Source organism: Lissotriton vulgaris, chromosome 12 (assembly GCF_964263255.1).
Source record: "Lissotriton vulgaris chromosome 12, aLisVul1.2, whole genome shotgun sequence".
Lineage (NCBI taxonomy): Eukaryota > Metazoa > Chordata > Amphibia > Caudata > Salamandridae > Lissotriton > Lissotriton vulgaris.
This window is the reverse complement of record NC_141700.1, coordinates 722,888,735-722,911,674: the sequence shown is the minus strand read 5'-3', so window position 1 is coordinate 722,911,674 and position 22,940 is coordinate 722,888,735. Positions and strand designations below refer to the sequence as shown.

The 22,940-nt window shown below is 45.1% G+C and overlaps 3 non-coding genes across 3 annotated transcripts; all 3 read right to left on the bottom strand.

Moving 5' to 3' along the window:
* Positions 1 to 9,185: 9,185 nt before the first annotated feature.
* TRNAS-GCU (transfer RNA serine (anticodon GCU)) lies at positions 9,186 to 9,267 on the bottom strand. Its single transcript has one exon. It is a non-coding gene; the product is annotated as a tRNA-Ser (tRNA).
* Positions 9,268 to 13,097: 3,830 nt separating this feature from the next.
* On the bottom strand, positions 13,098 to 13,179 carry TRNAS-GCU (transfer RNA serine (anticodon GCU)). Its single transcript has one exon. It is a non-coding gene; the product is annotated as a tRNA-Ser (tRNA).
* A 7,999-nt stretch (positions 13,180 to 21,178) lies between these two features.
* On the bottom strand, positions 21,179 to 21,260 carry TRNAS-GCU (transfer RNA serine (anticodon GCU)). Its single transcript has one exon. It is a non-coding gene; the product is annotated as a tRNA-Ser (tRNA).
* Between the last annotated feature and the right edge of the window lie 1,680 nt (positions 21,261 to 22,940).

Below are 22,940 nucleotides of genomic sequence, written 5' to 3'. Positions count from 1 at the left end.
GTGGGGTTGCATACACTTTGGAAAAATGATCTTCCCACTGACAGCTGGAAATGGTACAGCTTATTACTGACATTTGTGTACCCATATTACGCATATTTTTTACTGCCACCCAAAAAGTTGTGCCTTTTTTCCCTGATGCGGAGTCTGATAACTCCTCCCAGCGTTCTGACAAAATAATTGCCTTACGTTTCCCTATTACAGATTTGTACCTCTTTCTTGCCTCCCTAACCTCAGTTTGGCATCTAGGCTTAGCATTCAGTGCCTTACGTAGAGCCCTGTTTGCAGCTGAGCAGTTGTTGTCGAACCACTTTGGGTCCGTATTAATTTTGCGATTGGGAACAGTTAAGAGTGTTTTTATAACTGTGCACAAATTAGTAAAATCTGAGATCACCCTTTGATGATTCCCATCAGATAATGTGCATGAGTCTATTAGGTTTTGATGTTTGGTTGTGAGCTGATTAGTTATGCTACCACTATCCACCCTCCTCCATTTCAATCTTAAATTGTTTGTAGCGGGGGTAATACCTCTGGCCCCTGCAATGCTTTTAAATATTGGCGAGGACCCTAGTCTAATGTTTGCAACCAAGGCATTAGGATCCCCGAATGCGGTCTCAATAACCTTGGCCACCATGAGGCTGTCAATGAGTTCAGGTGACATAAAAATGTAATCTACGGTTGAGGAATAATCTCTGCATCTAAATGTAGGAACATAATTATTATTGGGGGTAGGGCTTACATCCATAATATTAGTTAACATGTGTTCACGGATAAGCAAGTCCAGTTCTTGTCCCCTTTTTGCTGCACGGTCGCTTTGGGTATTTAACCCTGGTCGATCCGAATTAAGAATTTTAGCGTTGAAGTCCCCAGCTAAGATAATCCTTTTGCTTATACTATTTTCTGGGAGTTCAGTTATGTCAGTCAAAATTTTAGAAAGTTCGATCAAATTTTTGTTTGGGATTGAATAGAAATCGTTATTATAAAAATTAATTATATAAAAGGCAACCTTTCTTTTATATTCGATGATCTGGATGTTTGGGCTTTTAGTGGGTATTACCTTAATACTACCACCTGCAGTGATCCTAATACAAATTAGTAGTCCACCCATCGGTCTAACAAAATCAGGTTTAGCTGCGGTTATACTATTGCAGTAAAAACCCTCAATATGCAGGTTGATGGTGGCCCATGTTTCCTGGAACATGATTATATCTTTATCGGAAAGAATCTTTAACCAGTCTGGATCAGGTAGTCTTGGTTCCAGTCCTGCCACGTTCCAACTAAGGATCGCAAGGTCAGATTTGACTGGTATATTAGGGCAGACGTTTCCGATACGTTCAACGATTACAGACCCCTCAATGGAGGATTTCCTTGCGTGTGGCGGACTATCTGTGCCCTCGCCACTACTTGTAGTTGGTGCTATCATCTCCTGTCTGTTGTTGTTTGTCCGTGTAGGTGAGGGGAGTCCCTCTATGGGGGATACTATTACTTTTGCTTCCTTTGCGATCAGATTGAACAGCTGGTAACAGTTAAACAGCTGATTGTTTCTACTATCATGCTTTCTAGAGCCTTTCTGGTCTTTATGGGGATTGATGGTTGATGTCAGTCAATCGACCATCTCTAGACAGCTGTATCTGTTGGAGGTTGGAGCCCCTATGAAATTATCCATGATACCTGCATCTCTTCCCATGTTCCCTCCCCAGCTTCCCATGTTCCCTCCCCAACCTCTCCATTCTTCACCCCAGTCTCGGTAGCCCGGTCTACTCCAGTTCCTGTCATAACCTGGCCAGACACGACTCCTAGGGGGATAGAAGAAGGAGAGTCGTTTAGTTTCTATGTGTTTGTAGGAGCCTTGTGTGTTCCAGGAGCATATATAGTCTACAGTACGGGGGTCCTCGAAATTTATTATAACACAGTCACCCTGGGTAGTTTTATGCTCTTTCCCTATCCAGGGTACTCTGCGCACTGCTAGAATCCTACTTGTGCAGTGTGAGGGTAGGGGGCGGTTGACATTAAGCCAATATTGAACTTTGTTTTTTAGGGACCAACTAGTTTCAACAATGTGGTCTGCCACCTCTGGGACCCCAATCATAACTTCTACCAGTGAGCTTGCTTCTGGGGGGAGATTAACTGTGCATCTATGCTCTTTTTCTCCCCTCTTCTGGTCCTTATCGGGGGGCATTGGAGTTGTCTTAGGTTGGCTTTCTGTTTGTTTAGTGGGTTGGGGAGGTACAGAATCGTTTGTCGGTTTGAGTACGTTTTTGTTAGCTTGGGCTGCTGGTGTCTTTGATGTTACAGTTGTATTCAACACTTGTGCCGTGGTCAACAATCACCAAGATGTGGGTGATACCCAACTCTCCTTCAAAGTCTCCTCTGCTTCGGGTGTCCAGTGGCTCAAAGACCGCCTGCATGACATCCAGAACATAAGTTCAGCATCTACTTGAAGTGAAACCCAACTAAAACTTAATTTCTGTTATTTTTCAAGGACAACAAACGAAGGAAAGTTACAAATCTGGATCAATGACAAGACCCCTGATGGCTTCGAACCTTAACATTCACCAAATGCCAAGTCACTGTGATTCACCGTGGACACCAAATCCCCCGAAAGGAACACATTGCGACTTCAGAACTGTTGTGCAAGCCCTCATACTCTCACACCTGGATGGTGGTTTCACCCAGCTTAATAGCCTCTCAGACTCCACACTAGCAGACCTTAAGAGTATCTACATGCTGCCGCACATCTTATTCAGGGCCTGAAATAATATGATCACATCAACCCAACCTAAAAAAAACTCAACTGCCTCCACCTGGCCGACCGCGTCATCTTAAAAACAGACTGCAGACCAAGAAATGTAAATGAAAACCAGTCCAGCATGCCTTTCCCATCCATGCACCCAGTATCTGAAACAACACACGTGCATCCATCAGAACTGCTCTAATGTTGCTACATTCTAAGAAAGAGTTGCAGACTCTATCAGCAAATGTGTGGTAAGATACAAACTGCACTGGCAACCTTGGGGAGGAACAGGGGGACGCAATAGTCAATCTCATCATCTATTCACCAAAATGTATCTTGGTGGTAAATTTATGGACATTTGAAGCAAACAATGTTACAATGCAAGGCCAGGTTTCATTTTTTTTACAAACTCAGGGGAATATGTACAAGGGGATCGCGCCACCAGTGCATCACTTTTTTCGATGTTCAGGTAGACAAATGCCCTGCACCATATTTACAAAGCAGCGTTAAGCCACTTTACATGGCTTAACACCGCTTTGTGAATATGGTGTCCTTTTAGCGCAGGTATCTGCATGAAAAGGGCGTGCAATGGGTGTTGCTGTGGGATTTCCACCGCAACACCCATTGCTTTTTGACGCTGCCCCAGATTTACAAGGATGCGTAAATCGGAGGCAGCGCCAAAAACTAATGCCATGCATAAGCAGGCTTTAGACTGGTGCAATGAAGAGAATTACATTCATTCCTCCTCGTTTTTGCTTTTTCTGTGTGCTGCATCCGCAAACCGCCATTAATGATTGTTTTTGTGCAGGAAGATGGCCCTTCCAAAACACAAAAGAAGATGGACGGAATGTTGCACAATGGCAAAACATTCACCCCCAGTCACAGATCTGGGTTTAATCCATCGTTATTTTGCTCACCAAGCCACCCCAGTACAGACATGTCCATATGCAAATCAGTCTTGACCCTGTGCCTCATGGGAACAGTCCTGACTGAACTGCCAAGCCATGTCTACCCTGGACCAGAATCAAGCATCCTAGGACCGGTTTCTGGCTATCAGCCTTCATCAGCCAGAATAGCTTGACTCCAGTGGCCTAGTGAGCACGGGACCCACGTCTGGGCATACCCTTCCCACAAAGGGTGAACAGCAAAACACACAAGAAGATGGACGGAATGTTGCACAATGGCAAAACATTCACCCCCAGTCACAGATCTGGGTTTAATCCATCATTATTTTGCTCACCAAGCCACCCAAGTTCAGACATGTCCATATGCAAATCAGTCTTGACCCTGTGCCTCAAGAAACCGGTCCTAGGATGCTTGATTCCAGTCCAGGAAAGACATGGCTAGGCAGTTCGGTCTGGACTGTTCCCATGAGGCACAGGGTCAAGACTGATTTGCATATGGCCATGTTTGAACTGGGGTGGTGTGGAGTGCAATAAAACGATGGATTTGGGCCCAGATCTCTGTACTGGGGTGAATGTATGACATTGTTCTGCATTCTGTCCATCAACTGTTATTTTTGCATTTGTCACCCCGAGTGGGATGGGTATGCTCAGACGTGAGTCCCATGCTCTCCACACCACTGGAATCAAGCTATCCTGGCTGAAGACGGCTGATAGCCAAAACCCGAGCTATCCTGGCTGAAGACGGCTGATAGCCAAAAACCGGTCCTAGGATGCTTGATTCCAGTCGAGGAAAGACATGGCTAGGCAGTTCGGTCTGGACTGTTCCCATGAGGCACAGGGTCAAGACTGATTTGCATATGGCCGTGTTTGAACTGGGGTGGTGTGGAGTGCAATAAAACGATGGATTTAGGCCCAGATCTCTGTACTGGGGTGAATGTATGACATTGTTCTGCATTCTGTCCATCAACTGTTATTTTTGGAAGTTGGCTCTTCCTGCACAAAAATAATCATTAAATAATGGCGATTTGCTACTTCTATGGGTGCTGCAGAACGCAGCACACATAGAAGTAGCAAATCGCCATTATTGTTTGTTTATGTGCAGGAAAGGACACGTTCCTGCATATACACAATCATCCCTGCGATGCGGGAAGCCTTGCAGTATGGTGCAACGGCGTCTGTGTTGGTGATAGGCAGTTATTTTTAGCACCAGCGCTAGTGAAAACACAGAGGTGCGCAGTATTCTTGTAAATATGGTGCATCCCTATGTTTTGCAGGTGACACAGCTCAGTGCTGAAAAATGTGTCGCAGTGCAGCGCTGCGCCATTTCGTTATATATTTTCCACTGCGTTAGCTCCTTGAAGTCAGCTGAATGAAAGAAATAAAGACCAAGAGAATATTCCCAGGACAGACCCCAGCATGGATTCATTCCCACAATCATGGCTGCTCAACTGAAGGTGTCCACCTTCCATGTTAGCATCTCTAAAGGCAGATGTGTTGTTAAAGCTGCATTTGTACAGGTCCCCTCCGGTCCAGCCACACAGTAAACAGGTGCTAGCCACCGACCGACACCTCTTCATGGCTGATATTAAGGCTCACAGTCTGAGAGCGAGGACACCTGCCCATCTGCTGGAGGTGGCCTGTGACATAAAGTCGAACCCGGATGAAGTGTTTGCTTGCTTGTTCTGTGCAGTGGTGTAGGAAGGGGGGTTCTGTGGGTGCAGGCCGCCCCGGATGTCATCACTGAGGGGGGGGGGGGGGGCGGAATGGCCAAAATATGTGCTTAAAACACATAATTTGCCATTTTGCCAAGCAGGGGGTGACAAGAAATTTTCCGCACCAGGTACCACCTGACCTTGCTATGCCACTGGTTCTGTGAGAGCCACAAAGGAGGAATTTGTCATCTTGCACCAGTTAATGTTGGAAAAGGGACAAACGTTTGTCAAATCCATGGAAAACAGATCTGCTGGCATGCTGTGAGGTACATGTGGGTGTTCCTGTGTGTGGCTGCATGTGTGCCTGTGTGTTTATGTGCATGGGTGTCTGGATAAGACTTCATTACGTTTGAAATTGTCATTTAATCTGAGTGTTCTTGCTCATCGCAGTGTTTGCCAGATTAGGTTCCTCGATGCCTTTTCTTCTACGTCCCTGGTGCTAGAGCCTGGAAGCTATTTGCACGTGTAAATCAGCTAACCTCTGCAAACAGCCTTATTTCCAGGTGCAACATCACTTTTCTAATTCAGACACGTTGGTTTTGCTCTTGTAAGTAGAGTTACTACACAAAGGTGTCCATGAGTTATTCTATTCCCATGATTATATGGGTGGGCTTTACAGGGTGGGCCTGAACGAAGAGTTTGTGAATACTCAAAAACAGACACATTTGGAGTATTCACAAACTAACCTGTGACCCGGTCAAATGTTGGGAAATTATTCCTTGTAAGGGAAGAACTATAAAAAAATTCAAGGAGTGAAAATGAAGGGAAAGTAACACTCACAAATGCCATGTTATTTAATGTTTCGTTACGTTATGTTATGTTTTATTTACCTTTAGAGCTCATAACTTGCCCAGGTGGGTATCCTGGCGCTTTAAGAGAATGGGAAACTGGCTTATCTGATGGGAGTGTAGGAGAAACTGTGTCTCCAGAGGGAAAATTAAAAAAAGACCTGCACTTACGATGCTAATGTTATCATTCAAAATATATATAAGTATGATTTCAAATGAAAAAGTGGAATTCTCAAAGGATTTCCAGCATCACACCTAGAAACCTGCCAGTGGAAAGGGAAATCCTCTCCCACAGCAGACACTGACCCTCACTTCTCACTTGAAGACCGAGCACTGAGCCACAGCCAACCCCTTCACCTCTGTAGGAGGGAGTCAGGGCAATCTATCCTCTTGCTGTTGGTAACTTCTTTCCCTTTTAGTAGAATGTTGACCTCTGGGAAAAGAGTGACCCATCAACGAATAATATTCAGCTGAGCAACACTGCAGGCATTATCTCAATCCCAAACAGTTCTCACTATCTCAGGTGTGTGATAACATGATTACACCTGCTATGAAGAATGCACAGCGATGAGCCGTGTGCTCCTCTGCTGAACATTAGACTGAGGTTCTTACAAAGCAGACCGCGTGGTTTCTGCTTGCATCTTGCAGTGTGGGTAATATTTTCAAGTGGTAATGTGTCGCCTGGACCTGGTTTTGTGATATATTCCTCAAGGAATGTGTTTTGGGGAATATATGACGTTACAATGCAAACAATTACAACGCATGGCTTTACAACGTGGTTTTTACATCACAACTACCATTACATTGCATGATTTAACACCACATGCCATTAAAATGCATTTTTAGAAACAACCATTACAAAGCCTACCATTACAATGCATACCATTACAATGCATGCCATGAAAATGCATAATACTTTTAGGGTAACAGTGGGGTAAGTGTTGGATAGTGTAGGGGTAAAAATGACTATTTCCACCCCAGTGAGTGCAAAAGTAGGCTTATTGTTGGATAGTGTAGGGGTTAAAATTACTATTTCCATGTACCAAAAAACCTATACCCACCCTAAAACAAAAGAATCTCTATTACTTACCGTATAATGTGTTGCAATGGCATGTGTTGTAATGGTATGTGTTGTAGTGACATGTGCTGTAATAAATGCATGCGTTGTAACAGCTGCGCTGTAAAGGTAGTGGGTTGTAATGGTTGTTTCCCGTTTTGGGAACTGTCCAGGAGCCCATTGCGAGTATCTCTGAGCCCCTCCTATTTATTTTTTAGGAATATTTTTAAGCTATGGACTGGACATTCAATTCTCGCATGTTCAATGGGCTGGCTTTCCCATGATGTATGTGCACCGCTTGCTGACATTCGCTAACTCATGGGCCATCACCCAGATTTCCTTACATTTCTGTTTCTTGAAACACAAATAGGCAGAGATAACTCTGGCATTTAACACATTTGTTGGAGAGATCTTTGATTTGTGAAGTCCCAGATTTAAATTAAAGTAATATAAGGTTAATGTAGAGGTCAGATTTTTCTTTCATGTAGGTAGTAAAGCGGGTTACTGCTTTTAACACAGAGATCCTTTTGTTACCTGCTGTTCATAAATTGTAATCCTTGTAATATAGCACTGTGAGCTAGGAAGGATATGTGACTCCTTCACCTTGTAACCCTGTCTCATGTAACGCATCTTGTACATTGATTTACATATGTGCATGATTTAATGTCAATGTATAATGTGTATGTTACGTAAAGAGCTCTGACACCCTGCGTTGGGTTGCGTAGTGCATAAAAAGAAATAAAATAGTACTACTGACATTGTTATTTGTGTAAATACTGGGACAGACCAACACATCTGACATTCTTACAGTGCATGCATCTCTTATATGCAAGGACTGAAGAAGGGCAAAAGCTGCCTCTCTTAAGTACTTGTGAAGGGATAACAAGCTGCGTGCCTTTGTATCCCCTGCATGGCATTTACATTTAAGTGTGAGGTTCCAGGCTGCCTCCAGTCAGGATATTCATAACAAAAGGAGGCCTGATGGCCCCTTCACTTCGCCCAGCTGAAGGTGAAAAAAAAGCTTCCTCGCTGCCTTCACATTGCTGCTGGGAATTAAGAGCAGACAACGTACAAGAGCTGGCGATCGTTTCCCAGTGTCTTAATCCGGGGCAGGTCCAGCATATTTCTGTTTGCCCCAACTTCTTGGCAGGGTGGACAGCGTTCACCCTCTGAAAATAGTGGGTGGACACCGTGTACCTATGTGTACCCCCGAATTGTGCCCTGGTCTGTTGTCTGCACGAGTGCATGTCATACAGGCTGAGAGGCAACAGAACACACCAGTTTTCCCTGCAAAAATATTTTACCTAAATCAGTCAATAGCGTCGCCAATATGTCATGCGCAAGGAAGAACCCCCCCCCCCCGGCTGCGGTTTGATTTATAAAATGCAGCATGAATCAAGATTCAGTGGGGCCCTCCTGACTCTAGGCCCCGGTGCCACTGTACCTGCTGCACCAATGAAAACCACGCTCCAAAAATTAATCTGATTTTATTTTATAAACTGGCATCAAAGCTATTGCATTTTAGCTATGCAAATGTTGTCCTTGGTCAGCGATTTCTATAGGTTTTACTTACACCTGAAGCTTGGCCCCCCTGAGCAACAAACAAGAGGTGAGGCGAATTCCTCGAGGGGATATTTTCCCGCCTGCTGGAGAGAGAGGAGTTTACTTTCAGCTTGACACTGTTGTGGTAAAAACTCCAGGGTTAATAATTTCATTCAATGGCACCCTGTAAGCAAGGGCTCCACCACTTTAGAATGCGTTGTGTGTTAAAATTCAACAGGAGGGTTGTAAAGGTCGGTCAGTGGCCAGTGACAGTGACCCTTGTATGAGAGCAGATAAAAAGGGGACATTTTCTGCTGTAATACGCAAGGGGGCCCGACCTCTGCATTCGCTCGAAGTTTGAAAACCTTACATTTTCCTTCTCATTGGAATGTACAGCAAGTGTATGAATGAGATTTTAATAAACACTTACAACGCTAAAACAAAAGGATCCGATGAGGGTGGGATTTGAACCCACGCATGCAGAGCACAATGGATTAGCAGTCCATCGCCTTAACCACTCGGCCACCTCGTCACAGTAGCCTAATGTTTATTTGTCACTATCAAACCCCAACATCATCCAATTTCGTAATTTCTGAGTAATTATTAACCTGAAGTGAAACCCGGATGTGCTGCCAAAAAGATACCTATTTGGGACTAACCGGCCCATTGCCTAAGCGATCTCACATGAAAAACTCAGTACCACACATACCCTTGTTACACACCGCACCCTGATCTCAAGCTGCAGGTCTGCCTGGGTGTCCTATTTCAAAGCTCCAGACATGAGTGAACCTACTTCTGAAGTGTTACCACAGAACAAGGCTCTGAAATGTGGCTAGACCAGTTGCCACTTTCACCCACTTGCCCGCTTAGCCATGGCCTGTGTCGCTTCACACTGGACAGCCTAGTGTCCTGTGACTCCTTCAGGGTCCCGTGCGTCACTTCCGGCCGAGGTGGGGGAAGGGGAGAGGTATATATGCCTCCCCCGCCCACCTGGCGGCCTCTTTGTCCTTCACCCTGACGCAAGCAATTGGCCGGTCACTTGGGGGTCCCCCTCGTGCCAGGTAAAACTGTGGATCTGGTGCAGGTATTAACTTTTCTTGGGATCGAGCTTGATACCATCGCAGGGGAGTCCAGATTGCCGACAGACAAGGTTCGTGACCTAGCACAACACATACAGTCTGTTGTTGGGCAGGACAGGGCCACCTTTGAATGCATCCAAAGCCTACTGGGGCAACTGAACTTTGCAGCCAGGGTCATCCCAGCGGGTAGGGTGTTTGCCAGAAGGTTAGCAAGGGCCACTGCCAAGGTCACAAAGAAGCACCACATGGTGAAATTAAACAAAGGCATGACAGGACCTGGCCATGTGGGCGTAGTTTCTGTCCAATTTGAATGGCTTAGTAATTTGGAGGGCTCCATGAGCAGGCAGCTCGGACCTAGCCCTATATACAGACGCATAAGGCAGAGAAGGATTCGGGCCATTTTAGACAGGGAATGGTATGCCGAGAAATTGCCCAACACCTGGCACAAGAAAAAGATCACAATCAAGATCACAGTGTTAGAGTTGTTCCCGATTGTGGTGGCATTCCCCTTGTGGCCTGTGGTACTGGCAGCTAAGAGGGTCCTCTTGTGGTCCGACAATCTGGCGAAAGTGCAGGCATTAACTCCCAGTCAGCAAGTTGACCCTGGTGTTGTGCCTTTTGAGGGAGTTGGTGCGGGTGTGTCTGTACAATAATGTTGAATGCAGGGCGCGACACATTCAGGGTGTGCAGAACACAGCGGCTGATGCTCTCTCCCGTTTTCAGTGGCCCTGGTTCCGGAAGGCGTGGCCGAGAGCGAGAGAGGAGGGGACCCCTTTCCTGGCACACCTTTGGTTCCTGTTGAAGTGGAAAATCGACCGAGGGGGCTGGGTGAGTTATCACTAGCGCCCGGGACAAACAAGAGATATAGGTCCTGCGTTCAAAAATGTTGTTTAGTGGTGGGAGCCTGGTAAGTAGGCGGGTCTCCCTTACAAATCAGAGTACAGTCTTTCATATTGTGGGTTAAAGACAAGGGGAAGAGTCATTCTTCGATTTCGGGCCATCTTGCAGCAATCAGCCTCCACGCTAGACTAAGGGGCCAGTCAGATCGCAGATTTACATCACAACTAATATTACATTGCATGATTTTACAACACATGCCATTACAATGCATTTTTAGAAACAACTATTACAAAGCCTGCCATTACAATGCATACCATTACAACGCATGCCATTAAAATGCATAATACTTTTAGGGTAACAGTGGGGTAAGTGTTGGATAGTGTAGGGGTAAAAATTACTATTCCCACCCCAGTGAATGCAAAAGTAGGGTTATTGTTGGATAGTGTATGGGTTAAAATTACTATTTCCATGTACCAAAAAACCCATACCCATCCTAAAACGGAAAAATCTCCATTACTTACCTTATAATGTGTTGTAATGGCATGTATTGCAATGGTATGTGTTGTAGTGACATGTGCTGTAATAACTGCATACGTTGTAACAGCTGCGCTGTAAAGGTAGTGCGTTGTAATGGTTGTTTCCCGTTTTGGTATCTTCGAGCCCCTCCTATTTATTTTTTAGGAATATTTGTAAGCTATGGACTGGACATTCAATTCTCGCATGTTCAATGGGCTGGCTTTCCCATGATGTATGTGCACTGCTTGTTGACATTCGCTAACTCATGGGCCATCACCCAGATTTCCTTACATTTCTGTTTCTTAAAAACAAATAGGCACAGTAACTCTGGCATTTAACACATTTGTTGGAGAGATCTGTGATTTGTGAGGTCCCAGATTTAAATTAAAGTAGTATAAGGTTAATGTAGAGGTTAGATTTCTCTTTCATGTAGGTAGTAAAGCGGGTTACTGCTTTTAACACAGGGATCCTTTTGTTACATGCTGTTCATAAATTCTAATCCTTGTAATAAAGCACTGGGAGCTATGAAGGACATGTGACTCCTACACCTTGTCTCATGTAACGCATCTTGTACATTGATTTACATATGTACATGATTTAATGTCAATGTATAATATGTATGTTACCTAAAGAGCTCTGACCCCCTTCGTTGGATTGCGTAGTGCAATGAAAGAAAATAAAATAGTGCTACTGATATTGTTATTTGTGTAAATACTGGGACAGACCAACACATCTGACATTCTTACAGTGCATGCATCTCTTATATACAAGGACTGAAGAAGGGCAAAAGCTGCCTCTCTTAAGTACTTGTGAAGGGATAACACTCTGTGTGCCTTTGTATCCCCTGCATGGCATTTACATTTAAGTGTGAGGTTCCAGGCTGCCTCCAGTCAGGATATTCAAACAAAAGGAGGCCTGATGGCCCCTTCACTTCGGCCCAGCTGAAGGTGAAAAAAAATCTTCCTCGCTGCCTGTACGTTGCTGCTGGGAATTAAAAGCAGACAACGTACAAGAGCTGCTGATCGTGTCCCGGTGTCTTAATCCGGGGCAGGTCCAGCATATTTCTGTGGGGCCCAACTTCTTGGCATTGTGGACAGCGTTCACCCTGTGAAAATAGTGGGTGGACACCGTGTACCTATGTGTACCCCCGACTTGTGCCCTGGTCTGTTGTTTGCACGAGTGCATGTCATACAGGCTGACAGGCAACAGAACACACCAGTTTTGCCTGCAAAAATATTTTACCAAAATAAGTCAATAGCGTCGACAATATATCATGCGTAAGGAAGAACCCCCCCCCCGGCTGCTGTTTGATTTATAAAATGCAGCATGAATCGAGATTCAGTAGGGCCCTCCTGACTCTAGGCCCCAGTGCCACTGTACCTGCTGCACCAATGAAAACCACGCTCCCAAAATTAATCTGATTTTATTTTATAAACTGGCATCAAAGCTATTGCATTTTAGCTATGCAAATGTTGTCCTTGGTCAGCGATTTCTATAGGTTTTACTTACACCTGAAGCTTGGCCCCCCTGAGCCACAAAGAAGAGGTGAGGCGAATTCCTCGAGGGGATATTTTCCCACCTGCTGGAAAGAGAGGAGTTTACTTTCAGCTTGACACTGTTTTGGTAAAAACTCGAGGGTTAATAATTTCATTCAATGGCACCCTGTAAGCAAGTGCTCCACCACTTTAGAATGTGTTGTGTGTTAAAATTTAACAGGAGGGTTGTAAAGGTCGGTCAGTGGCAAGTGACAGTGACCCTTGTATTAGAGCAGACAAAAAGGGGAAATTTTCTGCTGTAATATGCAAGGTGGCCAGGCCTGTGGATTCTCTCGAGGTTTGAAAACCTTACATTTCCTTCTCATTGGAATGCACAGCAAGTGTATGAATGAGATTTTAATAAACACTTACAACGCTAAAACAAAAGGATCCGACGAGGGTGGGATTTGAACCCACGCGTGCAGAGCACGATGGATTAGCAGTCCATCACCTTAACCACTCGGCCACCTCGTCACGATCGCCTAATGGTTATTTTTCACTATTGAGACCCCAGCAGCATCTAATTTCGTAATTTCTGATTAATTATTAACCTGAAGTAAAACCCGGATGTGCTGCCAAAAAGACACCTGTTTGGGACAAACCGGCCCATTGCCTAAGCAATCTCAGAGGAAAAACTCAGTACCACACATACCCTTGTTACACACTGCACCCTGATCTTAAGCTGCAGGTCTGCCTGGGATTCTTATTTCAGAGCTCCAGACATGAGTGAACCTACTTCTGAGGTGTGACCACAGAACAAGGCTCTGAAATGTGGCTGGACCAGTTGCCACTTTCACCCACCTGCCCGCTTAGCCATGGCCTGTGTCGCTTCACACTGGACAGCCTGTCCCGTGACCCCTTCAGGGTCCCGTGCGTCACTTCCGGCCGAGGTGGGGGAAGGGGAGAGGTATCCTCCCCTGCCCTCCTGGCGGCCTCTTTGTCCTTCACCCTGACGCAAGGAATTGGCCGGTCACTTGGGGGTCCCCCTCGTGCCAGGTAAAACTGTGGGCCTGGTGCAGGTTTTAACTTTTCTTGGGATCCAGCTTGATACCATCGCAGGGGAGTCCAGATTGCCGACAGACAAGGTTTGTGACCTAGCACAACACATACAGTCTGTGGTTGGGCAGGACAGGGCCACCTTCGAATGCATCCAAAGCCTCCTGGGGCAACTGAATTTTGAAGCCAGGGTCATCCCAGCGGGTAGGGTGTTTGCCAGAAGGTTAGCCAGGGCCACTGCCAAGATCACAAAGAAGCACCACATGGTGAAATTAAGCAAAGGCATGAGACAGGACCTGGCCATGTGGGCGTAGTCCCTGGCCAATTTTGATGGCTTAGTAATTTGGAGGGCTCGATGGGCAGGCAGCCCAGACCTAGCCCTATATACAGACGCATAAGGCAGAGAAGGATTCGGGCCATTTTAGACAGGGAATGGTATGCAGAGAAATTGCCCAACACCTGGCACAAGAAAAAGATCATGGTCAAGATCACAGTGTTAGAGTTGTTCCCGATTGTGGTGGCATTCCCCTTGTGTCCTGTGGTACTGGCGGCTAAGAGGGTCCTCTTATGGTCCGACAATCTGGCGATAGTGCAGGCATTAACTCCCAGTCCAACAATATCAACAAGAGAGATAGGGTGCGAGTAAACACTCCTGTACCACAACAAGTATATCTTAAACAACTAAGGAGTGACTCAGTGAAAAGTATAATGCGTGTAACAAAATATAAGTGTGTCAGGCTTTACAGAGGCCCCTACCCGGTTAGGGTAACTGCAAGATTGGAAAATTCCAATCCTAACAACCAGGAGGTAGCAACCCAGTGTGCTAGTGTGATTACACACAGCTGGAAAAGACAAGTATACCTCTTTGTTAAAAGGACCCTCACTCACCACTAGTTGGTGACATGCTTCATCATTGGGTCCCCGCTGGGGTGGCCGAATGCCCCCCAGCGTGCTACAATGCCTCATTTACAGCGGAGCGGGTTGGTGGTGAGTGTAACAGTGATTTAACTCAAAATGTTCAAAATAAGTGAGTGCAAAATTAAAAAATACACTGTTGAAACCCAAACAAAATATTTAATGTGGGCCAACCTGTATTGAGGTTAAAAACGTGGATGGGCGGACAAAACTAGGTTCTGGATTAAGAGACCTGTGTCCTTAAATAAGATATAAGGTCAACATGTTTCTGCTGTAAAAAATGCAGGATCGCACAGCATTCGTCAGGACCACAGACAAATTGTACTCCGGTGGTATGTACGCGCTAAGGTACACCCTCCCGTGAGGCACTTAATGTGACAAAGGAAAAAATTGTAGTGAAATTACTCACGGATATTGCCCGTGCCGGCACACTGTGGATTACAGCAGCCCAAGTTACCTGTAGAGGAAGGAAAGGGACACACTAACACACAAACACATAAACCCACATGTAATCCATTAATGCAAAATGTAGCATGGCAACGTGAGAGATGTCACATCGCCTCTGTATCCTTAACACCCTGGTAAAGTGGTGGGATATAGTACCCTCATGATCAGGAATTGAATTTAGAGGGGTGTATCATTTCAGAATACAAAACAAGACTGTTCATATTAGTATAGTGGAACCAAAGAGAAAGGTTCCTAGAACACAGTAGATTTAATTAAATCAGCGTATCTTAGGCTTACGTTTTAGAAAGGCAGAGAATTTCTTACCCCTCCATAGCTTATACTTAAGCCGACTATGGAAAGAATGATTATATGAGAAATAATGCAGAGACTTATGAACGGCAATGGGGGCCTCACAATGTGGATTCCGGAGTGACAACGTGCATTTATAAACAAGGATCGTTGGCGCGTCAAAAGGGGGTTAAAAGCACTTACAGATAGGAGGAGGGAAATTCTCTTCCTTGGTTAAGACGGCACGGGAAATGTTCACGCAGAGTAAAATCTAGCGTACAAGCGAGGACAGCAGGATGTTACCACACCCTCCGTAGTAATACGTTCTTCGAGGCAAAAGAAAACAGCACGGTAGTAATGCGGGCCAGAAACTTACTTTTCCACTCGCGACACCCCGCCCAAGACCTAAGATTCAGGGCTGCCGTCTGCCCGAAGGTGGAAGAGAACACGGGGCGGGCTTTATTAATCTCCGGTATTGTTCCGGCCACGTGACCGGCGTGCCCGGATGTCATGGGGCGTGGCAAGGGGCGTGGAACGGGGTGAGGCGGTGAAGTCTGAAAGGGACAAAGCTCCATTAGCCACCCCGAAGGGAACGCGGTTCGAGACCCCGTTCTTCCTCATTTGTGAACAACTCAAAAAAGGAAAATATCTAACTAAGATGTTAAATTCAGGAACCCCAGTGAAGAGCTCTCTTCAAAAATCACAATTATTGATCAGAACGACGGTCATCAGGCTAGAAACGTGCATTACTTAAAACGAACTAGTCTAACCCATGAGAGGCTACGTTTTGTTGTTGAATCAGTTAGGTAGGCAGCCGGTATGTCAGAGCACCAAATAAATTCAGGAGTAATATATTCGGCCAAATGGATCACTTGATGCAATTCGAAGTGCCATCTCCAGAATAATATACGCCTGAATATAGGGGTGGCCACCTTCGCAAGAATAGTATAATTGTGACAACCTACAGTAGAAGTGGACCACAAGACCCATTATTGGAGGGGGTGTCAAATGATATAATCAAGCCACCTTCAAAAAATATATATATGCTCCAGAATACAGAGGAGGCAACCATGGCAAGGATAACTTATTGGCGGCTGCCGTGAGTAGTTAGGACAACAGGACCCGCAGGGACGAACCCACTAATAGTGGGGGTGTCAGCTGGTGTCATCAGTGCCTCAACACTGAACCCCATAGGATATCGTCATTGAGCCCGGTTTTGTTGGTGGACAGACGATAAATCCAGCGTTGCTCTTTTTCAAACAACTTTGCTTCAGATCCAGTTGCCAGATGTTCTAAAATTGTCCAACGCATGTCGTTCGGGGTATGCTGTTTTTCCACAAAGTGGGCAGTCATCTTAGTTGTTGATTTACGGCAGTGGATATTGCTGCGATGTTCTCCTATTCTCAGTTTGATGCGCCTGGACGTCATGCCAATATACTGTAGGCCACAGGGGCATGTTATTAGGTAAATAACGTTGGCCGTGTTACATTTTGTGTGGCAACGTTGGTCCCAACGTTTCCCATTGGTCAGACTCAATGATTTTGTATGGGTGGTGAGGTGACATATGTTACAATTCCCACAGGGGAAATGGCCCGTGACAGCTGGTAGGCCCCAAGCATTCAACACAGTAGCGACCGACTTGTTGGTTGTCAGGTCACTAGGGCGCGTGTGGACTAGAGAGTCTTTCAGACTTGTAGCTCTTATATATGAAAAGAGTGGTTTCTCCCACTTGTGTTTGTTGCTGGTTATTATCTTCCAGTGTTTGGAAATACTCCTACTAACCGCATTGGACAACGGGTTATATGTTGTTACACATGTTAGTGGGATTTCAAAATTTTGAGTCCTGGGAGCAACATCCAGAAGTGTGTCTCTCTGTTGGTTTCTTGCTCGTTTTTTACTTCTGTTGATTATTCTATGCGGGTATCCTCTGCTTTGCAGCTTAGTTGCTAGGTCCTCTGCTTGCTGTTTGTAGTCAGGCAGTTTACTACACGGCGTAACCGTAGAAACTGACCGTAAGGGAGATTCTCCCGCAGGGCCCGGGGGTGGTAACTCGTAAAATGTAACAAGTTATTCTTTGCAGTGGGCTTGGAATACGTTTTTGTCTCCAATTGAGTATTCTGTCTACTGATAGTGACATCCAAGAATGTAATGGTGTCAGTAGAGTATTTATGTGTGAACTTGAGATGCTGGTCACAGGTGTTGATCCATGTGAAGAAATTAAGTAATATGTGCTCTGCCCCCTTCCATATCATCAGCACATCATGAATATAGCGTTGCCAAAAGATGATGTTGGCAAAGAAAGGGTTCGTAGGGCCCAGAATGTTGTTAACCTCAAAATTAAACACGTACAGGCCTGCCACTGAAGGGGCAAAAGTGCTGCCCATTGAAGTGCCTGTGGTCTGGAGGTAGATCCTACCCTCATGTTCAAAATAGTTGTTCTTAAGAGCCAAAGTGGCACAGTCCACAACAAAGGGGTGTGATGTTGTGAAATCCCAAGGTGCATTTTCCAGTGCCTCTTTCACAACTCTGATGGTTTCATCCTGTGGAATACAGGTGTAGAGACTTTCTATGTCCATAGTGACAAGAAAGCAAGGCTCCTCTGGCAGAGTGATGGTTCTAAGCATGGAAAGGAGGCTCTTTGTGTCCTTAAGGTATGTACTGGTGGATTCTATGATGGGTCTCAGGAAGAAGTCACAATATTTGGAAAGAGGTTCCAGAAGGGAACCAATCCCCGAGACGATCGGGCGCCCTGGTGGAGGCCACACATTTTTGTGAGTCTTTGGCAATATGTAAAAATATGGTACCCTTTTGTCAGATGTCATGAGGAAGTCAGCCTCTTTTTTAGAAATCAGGCCATCTCTCTCGGCTGTGGAGACTAGTTCACAGATTTCTTCATGTAGGTCTGTTGTTGGATCCTCCGCGAGTAGAACATAGTTGGTAGCATTACTCAATAGGCGTTTACACTCATTATCGTAGTCCGCCTTGCCCTGGATGACAACGCCACCCCCATTATCTGCACTTTTGATAATGATACCCTTGTTCTGCTTCAGGGACTGTATGGCCTGGAATTCTGCTGTAGTCAACAGGATTAACTCCCAGTCACCAAGTTGCCCCCTTGTGTTGTGCCTTTTGAGGGAGTTGGTGCGGCCGTGTCTGTACAATAATGTTGAATGCAGAGTGCGACACATTCAGGGTGTGCAGAACACAGCGGCTGATGCTCTCTCTCGTTTTCAGTGGCCCCGGTTCTGGGAAGCGTGACCGAGAGCGAGAGAGGAGGTAACCCCTTTCCTGGCACACTTTTGGTTCCTGTTGAAGTGGAAAATCGATCGAGGGGGCTGTGTGAGTTATCACTAGCGCCTGGGACAAACAAAAGATATAGGTCCAGCGTTCAAAAATGTTGTTCAGTGGTGGGAGCCTAAGAAGAAGGCGGGTCTTCCTTAGAAATAAGAGTACAGTCTTTCATATTGTGGGCTAACGACAACGTGAAGAGTCATTCTTGGATTTCGGGCCATCTTGCAGCAATCAGCCATCACGCTAGACTAAGGGGCCAGTCAGATCGCAGATTTACATCACAACTACCATTACATTGCATGATTTTACAACACATGCCATTACAATGCATTTTTAGACACAACCATTACAAAGCCTAGCATTACAATGCATACCATTACAAAGCATGCCATTAAAATGCATAATACTTTTATGGTAACAGTGGGGTAAGTGTTGGATAGTGTAGGGGTAAAAATTACTATTCCCCCTCCAGTGAGTGCAAAAGTAGGGTTATTGTTGGATAGTGTAGGGGTTAAAATTACTATTTCCATGTACCAAAAAACCTATACCCACCCTAAAACAAAAGAATCTCTATTACTTACCGTATAATGTGTTGTAATGGCATGTGTTGTAATGGTATGTGTTGTAGTAATATGTGTTGTAATAACTGCATACGTTGTAACAGCTGCGCTGTAAAGGTAGTGGGTTGTAATGGTTGTTTCCCGTTTTGGGAAATGTCCATGAGCCCATTACGAGTATCTCTGAGCCCCTCCTATTTATTTTTTAGGAATATTTGTAAGCTATGGACTGGACATTCAATTCTCGCATGTTCAATGGGATGGCTTTCCCATGATGTATGTGCACCGCTTGTTGACATTCGCTAACTCATGGGCCATCACTCAGATTTCCTTACATTTCTGTTTCTTGAAACACAAATAGGCAGAGATAACTCTGGCATTTAACACATTTGTTGGAGAGATCTTTGATTTGTGATGTCCCAGATTTAAATTAAAGTAGTATAAGGTTAATGTAGAGGTCAGATTTTTCTTTCATGTAGGTAGTAAAGCGGGTTACTGCTTTTAACACAGAGATCCTTTTGTTACCTGCTGTTCATAAATTGTAATCCATGTAATATAGCACTGTGAGCTATGAAGGACATGTGACTCCTACACCTTGTAACCCACGTCTCATGTAACGCATCTTGTACATTGATTTACATATGTACATGATTTAATGTCAATGTATAATGTGTATGTTACGTAAAGAGCTCTGACACCCTGAGTTGGGTTGCGTAGTGCAATAAAAAAAAAATAGTGCTACTGACATTGTTATTTGTGTAAATACTGGGACAGACCAACACATCTGACATTATTACAGTGCCTGCATCTCTTATATACAAGGACTGAAGAAGGGCAAAAGCTGCCTCTCTTAAGAACTTGTGAAGGGATAACAAGCTGTGTGCCTTTGTATCCCCTGCATGGCATTTACATTTAAGTGTGAGGTTCCAGGCTGCCTCCAGTCAGGATATTCAAGCAAAAGGAGGCCTGATGGTCCCTTCACTTCGACCCAGCTGAAGGTGAAAAAAAAGCTTCCTCGCTCCCTTCACGTTGCTGCTGGGAATAAAGAGCAGACAACGTACAAGAGCTGCTGATCGTTTCCCGGTGTCTTAATCCGGGGCAGGTCCAGCATATTTCTGTGGGGCCCAACTTCTTGGCAGGGTGGACAGCGTTCACCCTGTAAAAATAGTGGGTGGACACCAAGTACCTATGTGTACCCCGACTTGTGCTCTGGTCTGTTTTCTGCACGAGTGCATGTAATACAGGCTGAGAGGCAACGGAACACACCGATTTTGCCTGTAAAAATATTTTACCTAAATCAGTCAATAGCGTCCCCAATATGTCATGCGCAAGGAAGAAGACAACCCCCCCCCGGCTGCTGTTTGATTTATAAAATGTAGCACGAATCAAGATTCAGTAGGGCCCTCCTGACTCTAGGCCCCGGTGCCACTGTACCTGCTGCACCAATGAAAACCACGCTCCAAAGATGAATCTGATTTTATTTTATAAACTGGCATCAAAGCTATTACAATTTATCTATGCAAATGTTGTCCTTGGTCAGCGATTTCTATAGGTTTTACTAACACCTGAAGCTTGGCCCCCCCTGAGCCACAAACAAGAGGTGAGGCGAATTCCTCGAGGGGATATTTTCCCGCCTGCTGGAGAGATAGGAGTTTACTTTCAGCTTGACACTGTTGTGGTAAAAACTCCATGGTTAATAATTTCATTCAATGGTACCCTGTAAGCAAGTGCTCCACCACTTTAGAATGTATTGTGTGTTAAAATTTAACAGGAGGGTTGTAAAGGTCGGTCAGTAGCAAGTGACAGTGACCCTTGTATTAGAGCAGATAAAAAGGGGACATTTTCTGCTGTAATACGCAAGGTGGCCAGGTCTGTGCATTCTCTCGATGTTTGAAAACCTTACATTTTCCTTCTCATTTGAATGTACAGCAAGTGTATGAATGCGATTTTAATAAACACAACTCTAAAACAAAAGGATCCGACGAGGGTGGGATTTGAACCCACGCGTGCAGAGCACAATGGATTAGCAGTCCATCGCCTTAACCACTCGGCCACCTCGTCACAATAGCCTAATGTTTATTTGTCACTATCAAAACATCAGCAGCATCCAATTTCGTAATTTCGGAGTAATTATTAATCTGAGGTAAAACCCGGATGTGCTGCCAAAAGGACACCTGTTTGTGACTAACCGGCCCATTGCCTAAGCGATCTCACACAAAAAACTCATTACCACACATACCCTTGTTAGACACCTGTTATGACCGGATTCTCAGACCAGATAGGATCAGCTCACCAGAGCACCGTCAACCCGGCCAAAACGTAACCACCTCCCTCCTCAGGACCCATCTATCCAGGCACCTGGGTACCTACCTGAGGATGGGGAACTCGCAATATACAAGCTCATATCATCAGAAACACCACTAAATCTATAGGGATTACTAGGAATACTCACAGATTACTAAGGACGTCCATGCCCCACACCACACTCACACAATATAGTCTCGCGGCCACATGGGCCCAGACCATTCTACCCTGGGGCAGTCCTGATTATATACCATTACACACTGGCCACAACCAGTGCTCTCTCAAGCCACAATCCGGTGGGTATAAACACCAGTATCCTCCCTGGTGCTCGCTTAACAAGCCACAATCCGGTGGGTATAAACACCAGTATCCTCCCTGGTGCTCGCTAAACAAGCCACAATCCTGTGGGTATAACGCCGCATCCCAATGACGATCACTTTCCTATGAATACCTTCAGCTCTCTCTCTCTATGTTGGGAAGTTTCTCTCACTATTCACTAGAGGTTCACTACTACAATAATATTATGGAATGGCCGAATTACACGGTGTACAACTTATCTTTCAGTTCAAGGGCTCCTCTCTCCCTAATTATTCAGTTCTTGCCTGCCTGATCAGGGGTAGCATCTGTTCCAGCAGTAAAACCTGATTAGAAGACAAGGTTACCTTTCCTATACAAGAACAAGAGGTACAATAATATTATGGAATGGCCAAATTACACAGTGTATAACTTATTCTCTTAGCTCAAGGGCTCCTCTCTCCCTAATTATTCAGAGGTCACTTACCTGATCGGGGGTCGCTTCCGTTCGTGCACTGACACCTGACTAGAAGAAAAGGTTACCTGCACTATATAAGAACAAGGCATACGCTGGTTCACTAAGAACTGGGGTATCTTTATTACAATAACAATAACAATACTATAACACATAGCCTGAAGAGTAAAAGGGGAATAGACACATACACAGATCTGCGGGGTCTCTGTAAAGCTTTATTACTATACCACATCCACATGTAACTAACAGGGACTGTAAATAGACTGCACACCCACATGTCACTAACAGGGACTGTAAATAGACTGCACACCGCTGAAAGAAAAAGGATTAGCAATACAGTAGGGGAATTTAGCCTAGTAAATAAAAGACAAGATTAAGGTGTAAGTGTAAAGCAAACTAGTTTAGAATACCTCACCCTATTAGAAGGAATGTTTCTCTCTCTCTCTGGTGGAATCAGGCTCTCTCTCTCCCTCCGTCACCACAGCTTCACTCCTCTGGCTCAACTGCTCCAGCTGGCAGCTTCAACTCCTCCATCTGACTGGTAACTGCTTTAATGCATTCTGATAAACTGGCAGCTCCAGATGACAGTTCCAACTTCGTTCATCTGACTGCTCTCTCCAGCCTCAGCAATTATCTGCCTTCTCTCTCCATTCCAGAAAACCAATCGG